Raw genomic sequence first — 21,786 nt, 5'->3', positions numbered from 1 at the left:
GGGCAAATCACTCAATCTCCCCGTGCCTAACAAAAATGAATGTTTCCTTATGTAACTCAACTGGTGCTATGTAAAGCGCTCTGATACTTGATACCTTCGGGTCTAATTTGCGCTATATAAAACTCTGTAAAATAACAAAAAAAAAATATATATATGAACAATCCCAATAATAATCAATAACATATAACACACATTTTCATGGGAAGCAACAGGTACAATGCAACTGTTACAACGGACTACTTTTACAACGCAACTACTACAGTGCAGGTTCCTTTACAACGAATGCTTTTACAACACATGGCATTACATAGCAGATGCTATTACAACGCATGCCATTACAATGTAAGTATTTGGTAAGTTTATCTTTTTTAAAACATTTATTTAATTTGGGTTTTGGGGTACAGGGCTATTTTAAGGGTTTCAGGGCTAGGTTTGGGTTATGGGGTACAGGGGTATTTTTAGGTTTCAGGGCTAGGTTTCGGTTATGGGGTACAGGGGTATTTTTAGGTTTCAGGGCTAGGTTTTGGTAATGGGGTACAGGGGTATTTTTAGGTTTCAGGGCTAGGTTTGGGTTATGGGGTACAGGGGTATTTTTAGGTTTCAGGGCTAGGTTTGGGTTATGGAGTACAGGGGTATTTTTAGGTTTCAGGGCTAGGTTTGGGTTATGGGGTACAGGGGTATTTTTAGGTTTCAGGGCTAGGTTTGGGTTATGGGGTACAGGGGTATTTTTAGGTTTCAGGGCTAGGTTTGGGTTATGGAGTACAGGGGTATTTTTAGGTTTCAGGGCTAGGTTTGGGTTATGGGGTACAGGGGTATTTTTAGGTTTCAGGGCTAGGTTTGGGTTTTGGGGTACAGGGGTATTTTTAGGTTTCAGGGCTAGGTTTGGGTTATGGGGTACATGGGTATTTTTAGGTTTCAGGGCTAGGTTTGGGTTTTGGGGTACAGGGGTATTTTTAGGTTTCAGGGCTAGGTTTGGGTTATGGGGTACAGGGGCATTTTTAGGTTTCAGGGCTAGGTTTGGGTTATAGGGTATAGGGGTATTTTTAGGTTTCAGGGCTAGGTTTGGGTTATGTGGTACAGGGGTATTTTTAGGTTTCAGGGCTAGGTTTGGGTTATGGGGTACAGGGGTATTTTTAGGTTTCAGGGCTAGGTTTGGGTTATGGGGTATAGGGGTATTTTTAGGTTTCAGGGCTAGGTTTGGGTTATGGGGTACAGGGGTATTTTTAGGTTTCAGGGCTAGGTTTGGGTTATGGGGTACAGGGGTATTTTTAGGTTTAAGGGCTAGGTTTTGGTTTTGGGGTACAGGGGTAGCTTTAGTGATTAGGGATAGGTTTGGGGTACAGGGGTACAGGGGTACAGGGGTATTTAAGGGTTCAGTTTTTAAAAAAACTACTTAAAATAAATTAAATTAATTAAATATTTATTACTTACATTTTTAAAAAAATGATATACTTACCTATACTTACGTTGTAATGGCATGCGTTGTAATAGCATCTGCTATGTAATGACATGCGTTGTAAAGGCATTCGTTGTAAAGGATCCTGCGTTTTAAAAATCGCGTTGTAATGGTATGCGATGTAAAAGTATGCGTTTTAACGTCATACATCCCATTTTCATCTATGTTAATTGTAATGCAACTTCAGTGGAAACCAGCAAATTAGTTCCCAGCTAGGATGACAATACTATAGATAAATAGTAAGAGAAAGTGTGTAGAGGAAGAAATAGAAAGAGGAAGGGTAAAGTGGCAAAGCAATATTTAAATGTAAGCATACAATTGTTAAAATTATTATTATTATTATAATTATAGTTTTATAGAGCGCATACCTACCCAAAAAGTGTTTCCCAGTGTTTAGTCCTTCACAGTATCTCAACTCACACTAGCATTGAATCAAAACAGCCGGGTTTTTAGCTGCACACCAAAGACCATAAGAGAATGACAAGATCTCATAAAAGGTGGGGGTGAGTTCCAGAGTCTGGGACCCAAGTCGCAGACTGCCCGGCCTCCTTGATGAGCTTTCCTCTCTCTGGGAACTGAGGAAAGGTTAGAATTGCTGGAGCGCAGGGGGCAACTTGGATTGTGGGGTGACGCCAAAAGTTAAGGTAGTGGGGCGTATGTTTGACAAAAGTTCATACAGGTAACAAAAGAACTAGGTAGGTAGCCAAAGGAGCTCATGAACCAATTTGGCTGTAGTTGTATATCTAGGAAGCCACAAAAGGAGGCCAGTGGCAACATTTTGGTCTAACTGAAGCTGCTTAAGTGAAGCCTTGGACACACCCAGATAGAGAATATTGCCATAGTCCCATCTGGAGATGACCAAAGCATGAATCTTTGTTCTTTGCTCTGATGCAGTTAGGCAGCTGAGTATTTTTCTTAGCAATCTAAGGATTACAAAGCAGGTGGACACTACCTTTGCATTCATGATAATGTTGCATGTCGGTTTACATGGAGATGTACTCTACAGAGATTGTTTTAAAGATCAGTTTAGTTTTGCATTCTGTTGTAAGTTTAAAAGTTTCTTTCTTGTTCATGTTTATGCAGTGGTTGAACCTTGATGCCAGTTTGACTGTGTTACTAGGGGAGCCGGTGTCACGTGTCCCAGGCTATATCTAAAATGACGTTTCTTCACATGGAATTAACACGGGCACTTAACGCAGTGAACTTTGTGTAATGTGTGTTGCCGCACAGCTCTCACAGCTCCTCGAATGGCATTGACACACACAGTTCCGAAAGTTGCACAGGACTTTGAAATAGATTCACTAGAGTAATAAAAACACAACACTTACTGTACAAGTATGAAGTTTTACAAAAGTGTATGACTGAGTGTGGGACGGTTATGCTGGTACGTAATTTGAACATGCACTGTTGCAAAAATGTTGAAGTCAACGCCAGAGGCACAACTAGAGCCAAATTTCAGGTGGGGTGGGGGTGGGGGGGGTTGGGGCTAATAAAAAGTTCTGGGGTGGGCTTATTCTTCCAGCAATAGGCAGAGTGGCGATGCAGGGGCTCTATAAAGGGGTGAAAAAACGACAAAGCCTCCTTTACAAATAAATAGTCTTTTAAAGACCTTGACAGTACTCGGGTGCGGCTGCAATAAGATAGTCGCCAGCCCGGGAAGCTGCCTCAGCCTGGGCTGACACACAAGACAGGAGGGGCTAAAGCCCTTTGAGCCAATGGGTTATGTGCGCCTGCATAACGCCCCTACTGACAGCACCATGCTGACCTTTCCATCAACCGGACAGGGCTTGGGCATGGGAGAGAGGCTGGTTTGGAAGGCATTAATGCCGGGTCAGGCCCAGGGAGGTTTTTTCAGGGCAGTTTAAATGGTGCAATGGATCACGACCGTTTGCTGTACCATTGTACGAAAGCGCCCTTATAGCAGCCTATTTTTGCCTCAAGACATGCCTGTTTTGACGTGTTAGGACAGCTGTGCGGAAGCCAGACTAGTGGACCTGGGAGATCTGCTGTAACTAAGAGAGGAATGGCCTGGTCAGCAGAAAGATGAAGTCTGTAGGGTCCCTTGTGCTTCTAGTCCCAGGCACAGCTGGCCTGGCGGGCTGCAGTTTATCACAGAAATCCTGAAACTACAGCAGCAGTGTCACACCAGTTTGCTCAAACACTTCAAAGAGCGAGGTGCTTTTGTTTCCCAGCTTTGCTGTTCCTGGTCTTGCAGTTGTACTACTCTGAGGTTAGGTGTGGGCGGAACTTCTTAGAATCACACAGAGTTTTTATGTAACTATGTGGAATTCCACAGAGTAAAACTCTGCGAGTTCCGCCCTCCCCTAGAAAAAAGTAGATTTTGTCTGAAAATCTGTGTCTCCTGTTTTTTCTGATTCTGTTTTATCTTTGCAAAAAGCCTGAAGTTCGTTCTTCCCGCAGCGCTCTGCCAGCTCTGTCAAAGGTTGGTGTTGGTTCAAAACTTAGCCCCTTATGCAGGACCTTTAACTGCAAGGTAGTCAAACGTTATTTGAGAGAGGTTTGACATTAGGGTGCTGTCATGCTTGTCTCAAGGCCATGTCCTCGGTCTTGCTCTTTGACTGAATGATCATCTTGGTGCCCTAATTCTTGTCCTCCCAAGATACTTATTTTTATCTTTTTGCCTCTTTGTGCCATTGGCCTCTTCGTAAAAAAAAGATGGACTAGCAAGTGCCACATGGACCCTCCCTAACCAATGGGGTAAACTTTCCCAGGGGTAACCCTACCCATTACAGAATTCACCCACCTCACACCCACAGTAGCCCTCACCCCCAAAATCTAAGAAGGTGAAACCTTCTCCCCTTGTGCAGAGCCTATGTCCCTATACAGATATGTTTCCAGGGTGATAAACAGTCCCCTCTTCTGTGGTCACTTCAAGCCAATTCACCCCTGGATTTGGTACCTGCTTGACTAGGATGACAAAAGATGCAGCCTTTCCAGGTGTCACCTAACGTTCCCTTGTTGAGGTCCAGCTAAAATAAATTACGTTTCTGGGTACATCCTGACTGCCCTTCCTGCCAGGGGAAGAGGACATGCCTCCCCACACTCAAGCCTTTGTTATGGGGAGCAGTTTTTATAACTCATCAGGGCTGATAACCCACTGAACTACTCCCATAGGGCTAGTGCAGATTGGCCTCTAGGAACTTCAAAAGGGGGTGGTAATGGACAGAGCATCTGAACCAATCAAACACTCACACCCAGTCAAAAGATCTGGGTTTAATCCATGCACCACTCAGTATAATTCTTGACTCGGACACTTATGTTGATACACAATACTGTGGAGTACATAACTCAAGTGTCAGAAACAGAGTTCGAATATACACCTAGTATTGCACGAGTTTTATGTCTTACTGCTTTCTGTCTTAGTGTTTCAATTTTGCTGGTCAACATTGAACGTTAATCTATTTTATTGTCTATCTCTTGTTTTATTTGTTGTTGAGTGGTTCCTTCATTGTCCACTCTTTTAATGTATTACTAATAAATTGTAAGAATTCTTTTTACATACGTGAATCTTGTAATGATTTTAATTGTCTAGTTCAGTCTAGTTAGTTTTGTTCAAGTGAATCTCTCCTTTTGTCGATTTTGAGAAAATTGTCCTTTTGCCTCGATCACTCCCATGTTTTGACTGATACTGGTGGTTACTGACTAGGCCCAGAGCTCTGTGTAAAAGGTATATGGTAGTTAGGTGTAAATATAATTGGTACTTACAACCATCCTATAAGTCCCTAATATATGGTAGGGCATGTAGGTTTAGCAAATCCCTAGACTTAATGTACTTAAGTGTGCACTGCTGTGTTGCCTGCTGTCATTTTAAAGGCAGGCTGCTTTTAAAACAACACTATGTCCAAACTTGACTTTGGAATTAAAAAGCACTTACAAACTCTTAAACAACCTTATTTGTACATGTACTTCACCCTTAAGGTCTACCCTAGGTGCCCCAAGGGTAGGGTGCATTGTAGTAATAAGCAGCGATATTATAAAATATGTTTTATATGCCCCGGTGAGGGAAAAACTGCCAATTTTGTTTTTCCCATTTTAGTAGATTAGCACCATAGGCTAATATTGGAAGGCTTTATTAAACTATAATAAAGACTAACGTTTGACAGGAGTACCTAAAATCAGCCCTGTAGCAGTCTCTTCTAATTGGACAGCCTTTGTTAGGCTAAGCCAAGCTGCCTTAATGAGGTGTGAAGTGGCCTAAGCAGAGGCAAAAGAAACATCTGGCGCGAGGAGAACTGCATCAGCAAATGACAGGACAGAAAGAGGGCTGGGTAGCCAAACTATCTTCAAAGGTAGAATGACAGTGAGGACAGGAAACGGGCACATCCTTACTTCCTGCACCCCAGCCAGATGGGAGTCCATGCGATTAAATTAGGAGAGGGGCTGGAAGGGGAGTGTAGGGAAAGGTTGGCCACACCATTGGGTTGGGTTAGCCAGACCTGAACCTCCAGGAGATATTTTCTCCATTTTGATTTTTGTGGAACAATGCTCTGTGGGACAAGAATATGCCACGCTTCAAAGTAAGTTGTGATCACAGAGGGTGGCAACCTGCACCCCATTGGTCACAGGTACCTCCTTCTTGTCATTCCAGAAGTTTACATATTGGAGAGGCCCCCAACAACTCAGATGCCTGCCTGGAAATATCAACAGAAGAAAAACTGCCCTGCTGAACCCCTGGTCTGTACCAAGAGAGAATTGCACTCTGAAGGACTGCACCTGCTGGACACCCTGGGCTTCACAAAAAGAAGTTTGCCTTGCTTTAAAGTATATAAGGAGTGGATTTCCTGAAGGCAACAGGTACAAAATGCAGTCCATTACCCTGCATGTTTTACTTTGCAAAATCTTGTACAATTCAGGTCTTTACACCACAAACCATTACAACACATTCCCCATTACAACACCCTGGTGGAGTTAGAATAATAAATTGCATTGTAATGGATAATGCATTGTAATGGAATATGTTGTAAAGCCCTGCGGTGTAAAAGATTGTGCGGAGTAAAAAATGTGGGGTAATGGCACATGTTGTAAACGCGTGCAGAGTAAAGTGACATATTCATACAAAAGAGCTTCAAAAAGTCACCTGCATCAACTCCACCAAGAAGATCCCAGATGACCAGGCAACCAATGGAATTGTAACCCCTTTGTGGTAAATAAAATAATTACCCTGTCGGAGTTTCTATACATTAACAAGGATCATGCATATAATGAGAGACAAAGTCCGTGGTGTCCGATTCAGAAGGGCTTTATTCAGTAACTCGAGTTAAAGGAGAATCGGGTTCCATCTCCACTAGGGATCAGGAAGGATCATCATCTGAATCTTTATTCACAGAACACATAATATATAGTTAAAAGGTACATTAACTTGCATAGAGAAGGCGGAGCGCTCCAGGCGGAGCAAGTGAAAGAGAGAGATAAGAGCACATGGGCGTGAAAAAGGGCGTGTAAGAAGGCGTACACGTGGGTGTTCACTTGATGAGTCATAGGTGTGTCATAGGTGGGTGGATACATGGAGGAGGTCTGCATGGTCAGCAGGAACCTTTACCCTACTTGTGCGCGCAAACTTGGTCATGACGTAGAATTGACGTGCAACTGGGGGAAGCTAGGGGGAGCTGACTTTCGTGCTAGTAGAGGAGTCTTGAATGTCAGGACGACCTGCACCTCTGGTATTATCTGATATCTTGAGCTCGGAGGATGTATTGTCTGAAGTAAAAGGTCGCTCATCACTAAATGCTAGTGTGTGCATATATTTCTTTGTGCATTGCGTGTGGGCCATGGGTCTTCTATGGAAACGAGTTCTCTAAATCACTTGAATGGAGACAGAAAGGCTAGGCCCTATCTTCTGCAGGCGGAATATGTTTACCCTTTTCATTAAGCAGGAATGTATTTCTGTAGAGCAGAGCAGATAACTGTAGGCAAAATACTGTCTTGGCAGGCCAGGCTGGGCACCTCTCGGCTGAGCAGGAAATATGTGAGAGGTCAGGGATACATAGCTAAACTGCAGCTTTCAGAGTATCAGGAGGCATGGAGTCTGTATTCGGGTCCTGGCTCGGCTGAGCCACAAAACGAGTTTATCTCGACTTTTAAACATGTACCATGTAAATGCATTGGCAACATAGGCCTCAGTGCAGAATTAACGTTTCTTTCATGGAGGCCTGGTAACTAACATGCTAACATTGGACGGAAATGTAGAGACATTATTATTACAGGCATGAGAAAGGAATTACATGGTGACATGGACATACATGGGGTGCATGTAGGGGACACACTGGCCACATAAAATTTCTATTTCCTCATTCCCTCCTTGCCCCCTACTGTGCCCTTCAGGACACATCGATATTCATGATACCATATATCTGATCATACAGCATCATTTGCTCGTCTTTTTTCTTTTGTATACGTGGATGGGGAATACAGGCAGTGGCAAGCAAGCCGCAAATCGCTGGGCCACATTGCAGACAGAGACAGCAACTGAATATAATAAGCAGTATCAGTCCTAGGAATGACAACACTGTCCAACCCCATCCTGATATTACACTCCAGAGCCAACCGGACCAAGACCATGGATCTTGATGCATCTCATGAGCTATCTTGTGGAGCCTTGTTATTGCTGCATACACGGATGGCGCGTTATTAGGAATAAACACGCAACAACTGGAGCCAATCACTCTACAAGCCCCGCCCCTATCTGCCAGGATGACATCAAGAACAAGGCGGTTCTGAAGAACAACAAGTCTCATAGCTGACTGCTCCACCGTCAAGTTTCCTAAGGCAGAAGTAGTCTCATTCACTACTGCTTCCAGAGTTCTTGTTAACCTGCGTATTAGTTTACTGTTTTGGACGGGACCTATGAACCAGAAGTATCCTTTAATAAAATCTTTATATTGAATCCAAGCTGTCTCAGTCTGATCAACAACTGGGGAATCGGTCTCCCTCTTGTGTCTAACATGTACTAGTAGTGAATCTCGATGATAATGGGATGGGGCTAGAAAAACGGGTGGCAGTAGGAACGCTATATAACACGTTCCACCCCAGTCTAAGGGCAGACATACATAGGCTGTCTTACCGCAAATGAAATAAGAATGGCGGGAAGCTTTGAAAGTAGACTTTCCTCTATCAGTGAACTCGACTACAGTATTACAATCACTGTGTCCTAAATGCACGGACCCTTTCTTTCTAACGCACAATTCGCCTTTTACTGGTAAGACTGTTATGAACGGTAGTCCTGTATTTGTCTCGGACTGGACATTCAGAATCATAAGGTTAAGGGAAGCATTTCCTTGTTCGTACACCTCATTTTCTAGATCGGTTCCTTTCCTTTGGGGAAAACCATCTCTGTCTGGGTAACATGCCTTATTAATTACTATATTTAAGTCTCCCCAGGTCCATTCACTCTGGGAATCTGTGAACTTTCTGTCTTGTGATGACATTAAAGCAAACCATGCTCCGCACGAACCATTGTGCGAGAACGGGAAAGGAAAGAGGGGCAAAACTCCCTTCGTTTTCTGATAAGGTGGGAGTCGGCCACATACCCAACAATTCGTTACATTGCTGGCCTGATGAGAATGGTGCAACATTCGAATAAAAGTATTGTTGCGCAGTGCTAGTCGATACGACAGTTCATGGGGTGGCAGATCACTGAATGTGTGCTCTATAGTGTCATTGAAGGAAGAATGTGTATGTGAACCAATAGGAGGAAAGAAAACATGTAGCGTCAAGCTGATACATATAATCGATATACTTAGAAAAAACATAATAATCAGAGTTACTATACATCTGCTGCGTATGGTCTTGCAGTATTTCTCTTTCTTATCTCTCTGTCTACTATTTTGGTCTACGATCTTATACATGACAGGAACCTGTCTAACCGATTCACCACAGGGTGGACTTAAACAATTAAACGCTGTCTGACTTACTAGATCGTAACTTTGACCTATACTCCTGTTGCGGAGTCTTTTCTAGCAAAGGGGGCTTTGAGTCACTGGTTTCGGGGCAGTCCTTAGTTTCGATCACAGTTCCAGTGTGTCCATGGAATTTTTTGACGTGTTGGGCATGAATCCAGCCCTTTCTTCCCTCAACCTTGACGGCAGTCTTTGTTATAAGCAGTACTAATTTCGGTGCTCGCCAGCGGGGCTCGAGAGGACTTGAACGATCAAAGTTCCGCACCAACACTGTATCTCCAGGAAGGACGGAGTGTTCTTTAACTTGGGTGTTGTCGGGGAAGGCGGCTGCAACCTGTGAACGACAAGAGAGGAGTGCAGACATCAAGGAAGCCAGGTAATCTGTCAGCATATTACTGTCAACATCGTTAATCTTCTTTGGCATAAGCATACCCCAAATATTCGGTGGTCTAAAAAAAATGACTTCGTAAGGGGACAGTCCTGTTCTGGAATGAACTACCATACGCATGTAAAAGAGGGCAACCGGCAAGGCTCCCATCCAATCCACGCCTTTTTCTGCACAGACTTTCGCTAACTTTGTCTTAAGTGTCTGGTTATGTCTCTCAACGAGTCCGTCTGCCTCTGGGTGTCGTACACAATGGAACTTCCACTGGTACCCTAACAGAAGAGATACTTGTTTCATTAATTCAGAGGAGAATGGCTGACCGTTATCTGAGTACACGACACGAGGCAATCCGTAACGGGGAAAGAACTCTCGAACCAACTGCCTGGCAGTGGTTACAGCAGTGTAATCTGGGACTGGGTACGCTTCTGTCCATCTAGATAGTGCACATACAACTACCAGGACATATTTGTATCCTCTACATCTGTCCATCTGGATATAATCCACCTGGAGGACTTCAAAAGGGTGGTCAGGGGGATGAAATCCACCTTGTTCCACTGGAATGCCTTTGCCTGGATTGAACTGGCAACAGATCATGCAGGTACGTACTTTCTGTTTTGCTGCTGCATGCAGGTGCTTGTTGAACCAAATATTCTGTAAACTGTCTAGCATAGCCTTTTCTCCTAAGTGTGCTGGACTATGTGCTGTGTTTATGATGACTTGGACCATAGAGTCAGGGAGAAACCATGTACCTTTGCCTTTTGTCATCCAACCCTGGTCAGTCTGGACCCCTCCTTGTTCAGTCCATTTCTTTATTTTGTCTGGAGTGGCATGTGTCTGTATGTCGAGTACATCTTGTGAGGGATCCCTGACTGTCATGCAGTTTGTCAGTGATGGTACTTCGGTCTTTGTCGTGTCTGTTAGAATGTCGGTTGGAGTCTGGGCTGTAAGTTTAGCTGTTCGATCTGCCAGGTCGTTACCCTGGGAAATGGTGTCAGTGACTTTTGTATGTGCTTTGCATTTCATGATGGCTATGGCTGTAGGCAAGTGTATAGCTTCTAACAGAGCCTGAATAAGGGGACCATGCTGAATTTTGGCCCCATGAGAGGTCAGGAAACCTCTCTCCTGCCATAACACTCCGAAGTCATGAACGACTCCGAAAGCGTACTGTGAATCTGTATATATGTTTACTTTCAAGTTCTTGGCTCGGATGCATGCTTGTGTCGTAGCAATGAGCTCTGCTGCTTGTACTGACAGTGTGTCTATTCTTTGTGTCTCTATGACTTCAGTATCAGTGGTCACAGCATATGTGGCCACTAACTCTCCTGTGCTTGTTCTCATGCATGAACCATCCACATAAAGTGTCAGGTCAGGGTCTGGAAATGCAACGTCTATCAGGTCTTGTCTTGGTTTCGTCACTGTATTAATTACTTCCACACAGTCATGTGGTGTAGTGTCTGCTGTGCTTGAGGGCAAGAGTGTCGCGGGGTTCAGAATATTGCATCGTCTGATCTCTATGTGTGGCTGGAATAATGTCAGTTCGTATCCTGTCAGTCTCGCTATAGTCAGATGTTGGGTCTGTGTTCTGTTCAAGAGAACTTCTACTAAGCATGGGCGAATTTTGCGAATCTCGCGTTCGCGAATTATGCGGATTTGCGAACTCGCAATCCGCAAAATCCGCGAATTCTCGCGAATTTGCGGATTTGTTTTTTTTTGTGTGTTTGCGCGGGTTTCTGCCAGTTCGCGAGGGTTTTTTACAATGTCGCAAATTGCGAACTTACCTGTCGGGTCGCAAGTTTCGCAAACTTGTTGTTTCTACGTGTCCAGCCTGTTTGGGACACTCTTCTTCATCACTGCCACTCTCTGTCACCACTGCCACTCTCTGACTACTCATGCCACCCTCTGGCCCACCCATGCCACCCTCTGTTTCATCACAGCACCCTCTGGTTGTCCAGTCAGTGTACATTATTGTGGCAACGCAAGCACACCTTCCCTGCCTCAAGTGACCTGAATTAATTTGGGGCTGATTAATGTGTCACAGAATATTTTTTTAACTGGCACCTGCTTCCTTAGGGCTTCCTGATTAGTGATCTTTTGCACTTGCTAAGTGCTTTCATTGTTGCAAAATTAGTTACAACACCTGCCCTGCCCCAACTGACAATAATGAATTAGGGGCTGATTAATGGATTTGAACTTCCAGCCTGGCTCCTGCTTGTCTCCCTTAGCTGTAATTCAGGACCTTTGTGGCATATGTGTAACTATTCTGAGGTTCAGAGCAGGGTCACATAATAGTTTCAACTGGCAACTGAACTCTGGAGGGGCCCCTCAGGAAGCACTACAGGAAATGGCTACTAATGATGAGCCTGAACTTTTGAACCTGGTAAGTAGTTACTTTCAGTTTTGCTAAGATCGTATTTCTGCAATTTTGCACTTATTCGCGGGGCGCGAACTCACGCGAACAGTGCGAACAGTGCGAGCAAAATCCGCTGCTCGCGGATTTGCGGATTTTGCGGGAGATTCGCAAATCTCGCGGATTGCGAATTTACCGAAAATCCGCAAAATCCGCGAGCGAAACGGATTTTCCGCCCATGCTTAACTTCTACGGAATGTGGAACCTGTACTGTCAGGGGGTGTCCTAACACTATGGAATCACTCTGTCTTATTGCTAGGGCTGCTGCTGCAACTGATTTCAGGCACGCAGGCAGAGCCTGGGCCACTGGATCCAATGTACTAGAAAAGTAAGCACAAGGCTTGTGTTTCCCTGCTTGATCTTGTGTAAGGACAGATAATGCTGTTCCATCTCGTTCAGTGACAAAAAGCGTAAAAGGCTTGCTGTAACAGGGAGTCGCTAAAACTGGTGCTTGACATAAGGCTTTTTTCAATTCTTCAAATGCAAGTGTATGTTCTTGTGTCCAAGGGAGGACAGTCGAAGACGCTGCCTCCTGTGTTGTCAGCTGTATGAGGGGTTTGGCTAGATATGCATACTAGGGAATCCATTGTCTGCAGTAAGAAGTGAGACCAATGAAGGCCCGTACTTCCTTTTGTGTCTTGGCTGCGAAAGATTTGCAATTAACTGAATACGGTCTTGTGTCAGCTGTCTACCCCTCTTGGACAGCAAGTGTCCAAGGTACACCACTTGCTGTGCACAGAATTGCAACTTCGAAGGGGACACTTTGTGCCCCTTGTCTGCCAGAAAGTATAAGACTGTCAGTGATGCACGTTCGCAGTCTGGTTCTGTTCGTGCTGTGATCAGAATATCGTCTACATATTGGAGCAGTGCGGTGCTGGCAGGCATGTGAATACTGTCTAGTTGTCTTTTCAATGCTTGGCTATAAATACTAGGACTTTCTGTGAAACCTTGAGGAGCTCTCGTAAATTTGAAGCTGCGTCCATTTAAACAGAATCTGAAGAGGTATTGGATCTCTGGATGGATTGGGACACTGAAGAAGGCGTTCTTTAGGTCAATTACAGTGAAGAACGTCGCCTCGGAATCAATTGCAGTCCGTAATGAAGAAATGTCTGGAACCACTGGGTATTGCGGTATTATACATTTGTTCAGCTCTCGAAGGTCAATCACTAGTCTGTAGACTGGTGGTGCATTAGGGTCTGTTCGTTTGAGAATAGGGATGACAGGTGAATTACATACATTTGAGTCAGTTTCTACTACCACTCCTTGTGCAATGAGCTCGTCAACAATTTTCAGTAATGCTACTACGGCGTCAGGTGGTAACTTGTATTGTCGGATTCGTGGTAGTACTACTCCTGGTTTGAGAGTAACTCGGTGTGGCGTAATGTGCATGTAACCTACATCAGTCGGACCTCGTGCCCATAAATGCTGTGGTACATTCTGGAGTCTGGGATCAAAATCTCTCAACACATAATGTCCTTTAAAATCACGTAAAAACAATCGCACTCCTTCCGGTGAACAACAAATAACAGCTCCTAGTTCTTTCAATGTCTTTATACCAAGCACATTTTCTGGACATGACTTAGTAAGTAACAAGTCTGTGGTACGGGACAATGGACCAACTCCTAGGGAAACTGGCTTTGACACTTCGTTAACAATAGGCTTTCCTGAAAATCCCAGGGAAATATTCTGTGAGCCTGAGAGGGGTGCCCCTGGAACCTCGTCATGACTGATGGTAGTTCTGCTCGCCCCTGTGTCAATCAAAAAATTTCTGTCTTTTCCCAATACACGACTATGTACATAAGGACCTTCTTGATCCACAGGAACTTCAATAAGGGGCAAGCCAACCTCCCTCTCTAGGCAATTTCATGAGTACTGTTGATATTCTGGATAGTCTGACTGTGCGTACTGGTACATTTGTTGCGTGACTTGTTGTGTGGCAGCTATTGGTTGTGGTAGAGCTACTGTCTGTTGCGTGTTCTGTGGGGTGCTATTCTGTCTAGGAGGATGCGGTCTTTCTTTTGTCTTGCCTGTAGCTATATTGTGTTTCAGGACAGCACATTCGTTTACATAGTGACCTGGTTGCTTGCAATAATTACAGTTCCCTTTAACCGGTGTCGTGCCCTTTTTATTCCCATTAGCTGGTACCGATTGTGCAACTAGCACTTTCATTTTCGTATCTTTCATGCGTCTCTTTTCATGTTCCTGTTCCTCTCTAATTCTGTTCTGGTGATATTGTAACATTTGCAACATTTGGGAAGGGCTATTTGCTTGCCAGGTACTCTCAACCTTCAGTACTCTATTCTTGATCAGGGGTAAGGAATTTTCTACTAACTTGCTCACAAAAAGATGTGGATATGATTCACTACTTGGCTTAAGGCCACTATTAATAGAAAAACATTTCTCGAATCTGGAATAAAAATCACTAGTGTCTTCGTCTGGTTTCTGTTTACAGTCTGAAATAGCATCCCAATCTTCCTTTTTAGTAATCAATAATCTCGGCAGGACCTGTATCAAGAGTTCAGGTAGTGCTTTAGCTTTTTCCCCAAGACCAACACCAGGGAGCCGTCCTTTATCCTCTACTTCCAATTCTGTCCAATTTATCTTTTTCTTTCCCACCTCCCAGTCTTTCTCTTTAAGCTTTTCGTAAATACCAGCTGGTAACAGTACCTTCAATAATTTAATGATATCAGCGTATGTGTAATGCCCAATACGGAGAATATCCTTTAATTCACGGTGGAACCCCCCTGGGTCCTTATCATGGCAGGGCAGCATCTTTTTCATTTCCAGTATTTCTATTTTCGTCAAGGGTGTGTAAACATATACTCGTTGAAGCTCATTGTTTTCATTTTTAACGGGATATACCTCTCGTAGGGAGGTCTATATGGAAACCCTTTCTGTCGTAGTGTGGGGCAGGAATCATGCACGTAGTCAGAAAAGTAAAGTACCTATGTCGTTGGTCTAGAATGACATTAATTAAATCAGTACCTAGGCCTATCCATATATCTAGTAATATATCATACAGTAATTTATACAAGGGACCGGGATCAGCACATTGACTCGTACAACGTGATCAGATGTTGAACCATGTAAATACCAGCCAACCGCTGTTCGTTCTGTGGAAGGCTCAAAAAGGTCTGAGCCACTATGTCACTGTTATATATGTTAGCATTAGACACCCATTGAACGGCTGATCATGCTAATTCCTGTTCATGTACGGTGTGGGGTCTATCTCACTCTACTCGTCTTTTCAGTGCGTTCTCAGTAGCTTGGAATAGATTCTCGAGGGAATATCTTTCTTTTATAGGAGGTCCCTTTTTGCGGTAGTCGAGGCATATGGGCCTGTCAAATGGTCGTGCTCTGCCTACATAATTTATTTTACCCACTTCCTCTGTTACGTGCTCATCATTATCTGATGCTGAATCCTCTTTCTCGTCAGACTCTTTCCTGTGTAAGTTTAGAATCTCTTTCCGTATTTTCCTGTACATGCATTCTGTCTTTCCCACTGTATCATGTTTACCGGCAGCTATGTTGTCACTCCAATCAGTCATACCTCTAGTTACTCCTTTGTCTGGCTGGTCTTGTTCCCTGATCAGACAGTTAATCAAAAATTGTAAAATTATATTCTTAACCTCTACCTTTCTTTGTTCCATGGCCTCTTCTATACTCTCGGGTCCCTCCCCCGTTCTAATGAAATCGTATATTTTGTCTAATTTTTCCTTCATGCCTGGTAATGTGATCAGATACTCTACAGCGCGTCTTAGTCATAGTGAGTACATGAGCATTGGACCCACACCTGGTACTGGATCATATATACAATGTGAAATCGTTACATTAGGATTATAGGGTGATGCTGTCGTTTGTGGCGTTCGTTGTAGTCCTAACTCTTGCAGTGCTCTGTTTGTTGGCGGTGTTCGTGGCGAGTTTGTGGGCCCCCCCTCCCACTGCCCCTTGGCCTAAGTCGTCTTTCACGTTCACCGTGGACTGCAGTTGTGTAAGCTGATCCTGTGTTGGGGGTGGAGGGAGAAAAGGATTGTTGACGGGGGGGACGGGAGCAGGGAGAACTACGTTAACATAATCCGGAGAAGGCTCCGCTAGATAGGAAGAAAGAAAAGCCTCAGCTTCTGTCTGTCTATGCCTATGTACCTTAGTCGGGATCAGTGGTGGCGGCAAATTACTAGGTACTTCTGAGGGGGTCACTTTAGCTAGTCCTTCAGCGAGGACGGGATACATGCCTTTGATGAGGGCATTTCTTTCTCGATCTGCTTGTTCTGCCTTGACCCGTTCCCCCTCTTCCTTTAGTTCTTTTTCTCTGGCTTTTTCTGCTGTCTCTTTACTTCTCTCTGCTTTGTGGAATTCTTTTTCTGTTCTCCTATGCGCTTCTTTACGCCATAACTCAATGGCATCTTTCTGGGACTGTCTAGCTTTCTTTTTCCATAGTACTTCCTCTATTTTCATGATGCATTCAGCCTCCCATGTTCCTGAGGCAGGCCATCTATACTTCTCTTCTAGATCCTTCGTGTAATCTACCCATAAGTCTAAAAACAGTATGGCATCTAGCCCTTGTTTCTGGTACATAAAATGACCAGGTGTGTCTCTAGGCGGGACGGGAACTGACTCTTTGAGTATCCCTTTCCTGGTCCCTATCTGACGTAATTTCGAAAACAGTGGCATGTTGGAACTTAACTTTAACGAAAACACAATATACACAAGAATAGACTGAAAACAACCATTCATGCAACAACATTAATACATTAAAACAGATACATCCTAACTAGTACATTGGAGAAGACATGGTCCTGAAAAACTGTTTACTTTATGTACTGCAAAACAGTACAACCATACCGGTCTCATAAAGAGACACGTCTTTACCGTGCCCACTGAAGGGGACACGTCTTTACCGTGTCTGTGTACCCAGACACGTCTTTACCGGGCTCAAATAAATGAACCCGTCTCTATGCGTTCCCAATAACGGTACTCACCGGGAAGCAGAACTTGAAGGCCTCGGAAACTCGATACTGCTGCTGCTACTGCTGCGGCTATTGCTGCGCATGCGCCTCGGAACAGGTGGGCCTCGGGATACCTCGGACCTTGCTCTCTCGGCTTGGGCTCTGGTTGGGATGGTCCGCAATCCTCACCGCCTCGTGTGGATGCCTGGTCGCTGTCTCCGTCTCCTCCGTGGGCCTGAGGGAGTAGGCAGGAAGTCCCGCTGTTGTGTACACTTGAAGTCCGTCACGGCTGTAGAAGGGGGCAGGGGGCTGGACCTACATCGCCGGCGCGTGGGGAAGGGGACTGGTTCCTATTCGGGCGCCAGATTATGTGGTAAATAAAATAATTACCCTGTTGGAGTTTCTATACATTAACAAGGATCATGCATATAATGAGAGACAGAGTCCGTGGTGTCCGATTCAGAAGGGCTTTATTCAGTAACTCGAGTTAAAGGAGAATCGGGTTCCATCTCCACTAGGGATCAGGAAGGATCGTCATCTGAATCTTTATTCACAGAACACATAATATATAGTTAAAAGGTACATTAACTTGCATAGAGAAGGCGGAGCAAGTGAAAGAGAGAGATAAGAGCACATGGGCGTGAAAAAGGGCGTGTAAGAAGGCGTACACGTGGGTGTTCACTTGATGAGTCATAGGTGTGTCATAGGTGGGTGGATACATGGAGGAGGTCTGCATGGTCAGCAGGAACCTTTACCCTACTTGTGCGCGCAAACTTGGTCATGACGTAGAATTGACGTGTAACTGGGGGAAGCTAGGGGGAGCTGACTTTCGTGAGTCTTGAATGTCAGGACGACCTGCACCTCTGGTATTATCTGATATCTTGAGCTCGGAGGATGTATTGTCTGAAGTAAAAGGTCACTCATCACTAAATGCTAGTGTGTGCATATATTTCTTCGTGCATTGCGTGTGGGACATGGGTCTTCTATGGAAACGAGTTCTCTAAATCACTTGAATGGAGACAGAAAGGCTAGGCCCTATCTTCTGCAGACGGAATATGTTTACCCTTTTCATTAAGCAGGAATGTGTTTCTGTAGAGCAGAGCAGATAACTGTAGGCAAAATACTGTCTTGGCAGGCCAGGCTGGGCACCTCTCGGCTGAGCAGGAAATATGTGAGAGGTCAGGGATACATAGCTAAACTGCAGCTTTCAGAGTATCAGGAGGCATGGAGTCTGAATTCGGGTCCTGGCTCGGCTGAGCCACAAAACGAGTTCATCTCGACTTTTAAACGTGTACCATGTAAATGCATTGGCAACATAGGCCTCAGTGCAGAATTAACGTTTCTTTCATGGAGGGCCTGGTAACTAACATGCTAACATTGGACGGAAATGTAGAGACATTAATATTACAGGCATGGGAAAGGAATTACATGGTGACATGGACATACATGGGGTGCATGTAGGGGACACACTGGCCACATAAAATTTCTATTTCCTCATTTTCTATTTCCTCATGCCTGGAAATATCAACAGAAGAAAAACTGCCCTGCTGAACCCCTGGTCTGTACCAAGAGAGAATTGCACTCTGAAGGACTGCACCTGCTGGACACCCTGGGCTTCACAAAAAGAAGTTTGCCTTGCTTTAAAGAATATAAGGAGTGGATTTCCTGAAGGCAACAGGTACAAAATACAGTCCATTACCCTGCATTTTTTACTTTGCAAAATCTTGTACAATTCCGGTCTTTACACCACAAACCATTACAACACATTCCCCATTACAACACCCTGGTGGAGTTAGAATAATAAATTGCATTGTAATGGATAATGCATTGTAATGGAATATGTTGTAAAGCCCTGCGGTGTAAAAGATTGTGCGGAGTAAAAAATGTGGGGTAATGGCACATGTTGTAAACGCGTGCAGAGTAAAGTGACATATTCATACAAAAGAGCTTCAAAAAGTCACCTGCATCAACTCCACCAAGAAGATCCCAGATGACCAGGCAACCAATGGAATTGTAACCCCTTCCTTGCTGCCGTCGGCCAATGTACCTCCCCAGTGCTGCCGTCGGCCAATGTCCGACGCGGCCCCGCCCGTTTTGCGGAAGTGCCGCACTGCAGGAAAATGGGGGCTGCAGTAAACGGGTTAAGGATCTGACCGGGTTCATTGTGGGAAATATAGTCCCTACGCTCCAAGGCGCAGCTCAGGGCTTTTGGAAGCTTGGCTAGGGTTGTGGACTGTTTAAGACCCAAAAAGTACGTTCTAGAAGAAGTTTGAAATTATTTGGAGAGTTTTTTGATAAAAGCTCCATTAGTTGACCGACCCGTTGTCAAGAGTTAAGCTGGCAACGTTGAACAACGACTCGGCCTGAACTTTAGGTTTGCCCTGCTGAAATCTCCAGAGCTCCTTATTATCGAAAATGAGAACCATGACCTGCAAGAATTACCGAGGTATCATGCTGAAGCAAGTTGCCATTGTCGAATCGCATCCTGGCCTGCCGAAGAAAGTCCCTCAACGTCAAGAGAAAAATAATCAAAACAATTACTACGTGTGAAGGTAACATTTTGACCGACCTCAACCACTCCATTGTATCTGAACTGCGTTCCATCGTGGTTAGACTGAAACTTTGATTTAGTTGTGGTCAAGCATGACCAGATGTCCCTGATTGGTACTTTATGTTTTTAAGCACTAGAAAGTAATTTTTTACATTTCATCTTTAACAATACATATCTCCAGTTCCCTCCATTAGATTTTTTTTTGGTGTCATTTTAATATTCCTATTTTGTTAAAATCGTGTTGGATTTTTATTGTGTGTTGTGTCTTACTTATTTATTGCTAATGATGTTTTTAAATGCTTCACACACCTGCCTCTTAAGTGTAGCCTGCCTGCTGGTGAGCGAAGCTATCAAGGGTTGAGCAACGACTAATTTTTTTAGACTTTACTGGACGCTATTTGTGATTAAGGTGTTGGTGCTTACCCGCACCTTGTAATAAACCATCTCCTAACAGTTATGTTGTTATGCTACCTATATTTTTATTTCACTCTTAGCAGCCGTGAGGGTATCCGGGGGCTTTGTAGCTGGTGAGTGAGGCTAGCCCCGGAGGGCTTACTTGTAACGCCATGTCTTCAGCTTCTTGCTGAAGTCAAGAAATGAGGAGGTGGCTTTGATGTGATATGGGAGGTTGCTCCAGGCTTTAGAAGTAAGATATCAGAAGGTGCAACGCATTGCTCTACTTATGTGTATGCGTAGGATGTGTGCTAGTGAGAGTGTGATAGAGCACATGTTTCTGGAAGGTTGGAAGAAATAAAGGTGGCTATTCAGATAGGCAGGTCAGTGTTGTATGTGTGTGGGTGAGGAGTTTGAAGCGTATGCACTTGTGTATCAGAAGCCAGTGGAGTTCCCAAAGATGTGGGTGATGTGGGTTGGACATGGGAGGTTGAGGACTAGTCTGTCCTGAATGGGACTGCAATGCACTGTGACATTAGTTAATGATCTACAGATTACTTGGCAGACTTTGAAAGGATTGAAAACTACAATGAGGGGAATAGACATGAAGAAGGAGTGATGAATCAACTGTGGAAAGGGTTTGTTGACAGTGAAATGTATAAAAATGAAGCTAAACCAGAAACAGTTCATGAGGAGCATTTTTCAAGTGTAGATTAGTGGTTTTACTCATAAACTACAGGTCAGTAGGAGCAATGTGAAATTAAGTGTGACTCGAGAACAGAGAACTATACTGTAATCTGCTGAAATGAATCAATGTCCTTTTAAGGGGTGAGGCCCTGGTGTTTCAGTTACAAAAATTCCATTCTATTAGGTGATAGTCATTAATTGCATTGGATAATGAGTCAAAATGATTGGGTACATGATGTCAACCGCATCACTCCAAAGAAATGCGATTGACCAAGTGAACATCGCCATGTAACCTGATGATGTGCTTTTGCAAGATATGACAAAAAGATTAGGTGTTAATAGTTAAAACAACATAGTAGACTAGGTAGAAACACGGAAGGTTTTAAATGTGCAGGGAAGCATTGAACGTTCTGAATGTTTGCAAATTGAGGACATTTTTAAATTTGGAAAAACACGCTGTATGACTGCAGGGATTTGAGCCTGCTGCAGACAATATCTGTTTTAATATCAGGGAAATCAACAGCAAAAACCAGCCCAACATACAACGAAAAAGCCCCAAACACAGAACAGGCCCACACAGTGTCCCATCACACCAGCCCATCAAGCATTGCCTGATTGCCCTAAAGACTATTCCATCGCTGACTTTCAGGCACTTTGTGCACTTTGTACACCATATAACAGGGATTTTTAGGCATGTTAAATGCGCCAATTAGGAATACGCCATTTCAACCATGTTTATAGGGGAGCACAGGCACTTTTAACACTGGTTAGCCAGGATGAAGTGCAAAGCGTCCTAAAGCTAGCAAAAACTATTTCGTGTCTGATACCTAAAGATAATGGGTCTCATTTATGAGGCCGTGCATCACTTTTACGCCGCAGGTGCGTCACTTTTTGTGACGCACCAGTGGCGTAAAAATGTGCCTTGTTCCACCATATTTACAAAGTGACGCATCTAGGGCAGGTCATAGCACGGAGACGGCTCTGCTTTATATGGTGGAGCACCTTCGCTCCGTGCTTGACGCGGGACAAACGGCAGCGCTTGTGC

Source organism: Lissotriton vulgaris, chromosome 3_1, assembly GCF_964263255.1.
Source record: "Lissotriton vulgaris chromosome 3_1, aLisVul1.2, whole genome shotgun sequence".
NCBI classification, from domain to species: domain Eukaryota; kingdom Metazoa; phylum Chordata; class Amphibia; order Caudata; family Salamandridae; genus Lissotriton; species Lissotriton vulgaris.
This window is presented reverse-complemented; position numbering follows the sequence as displayed.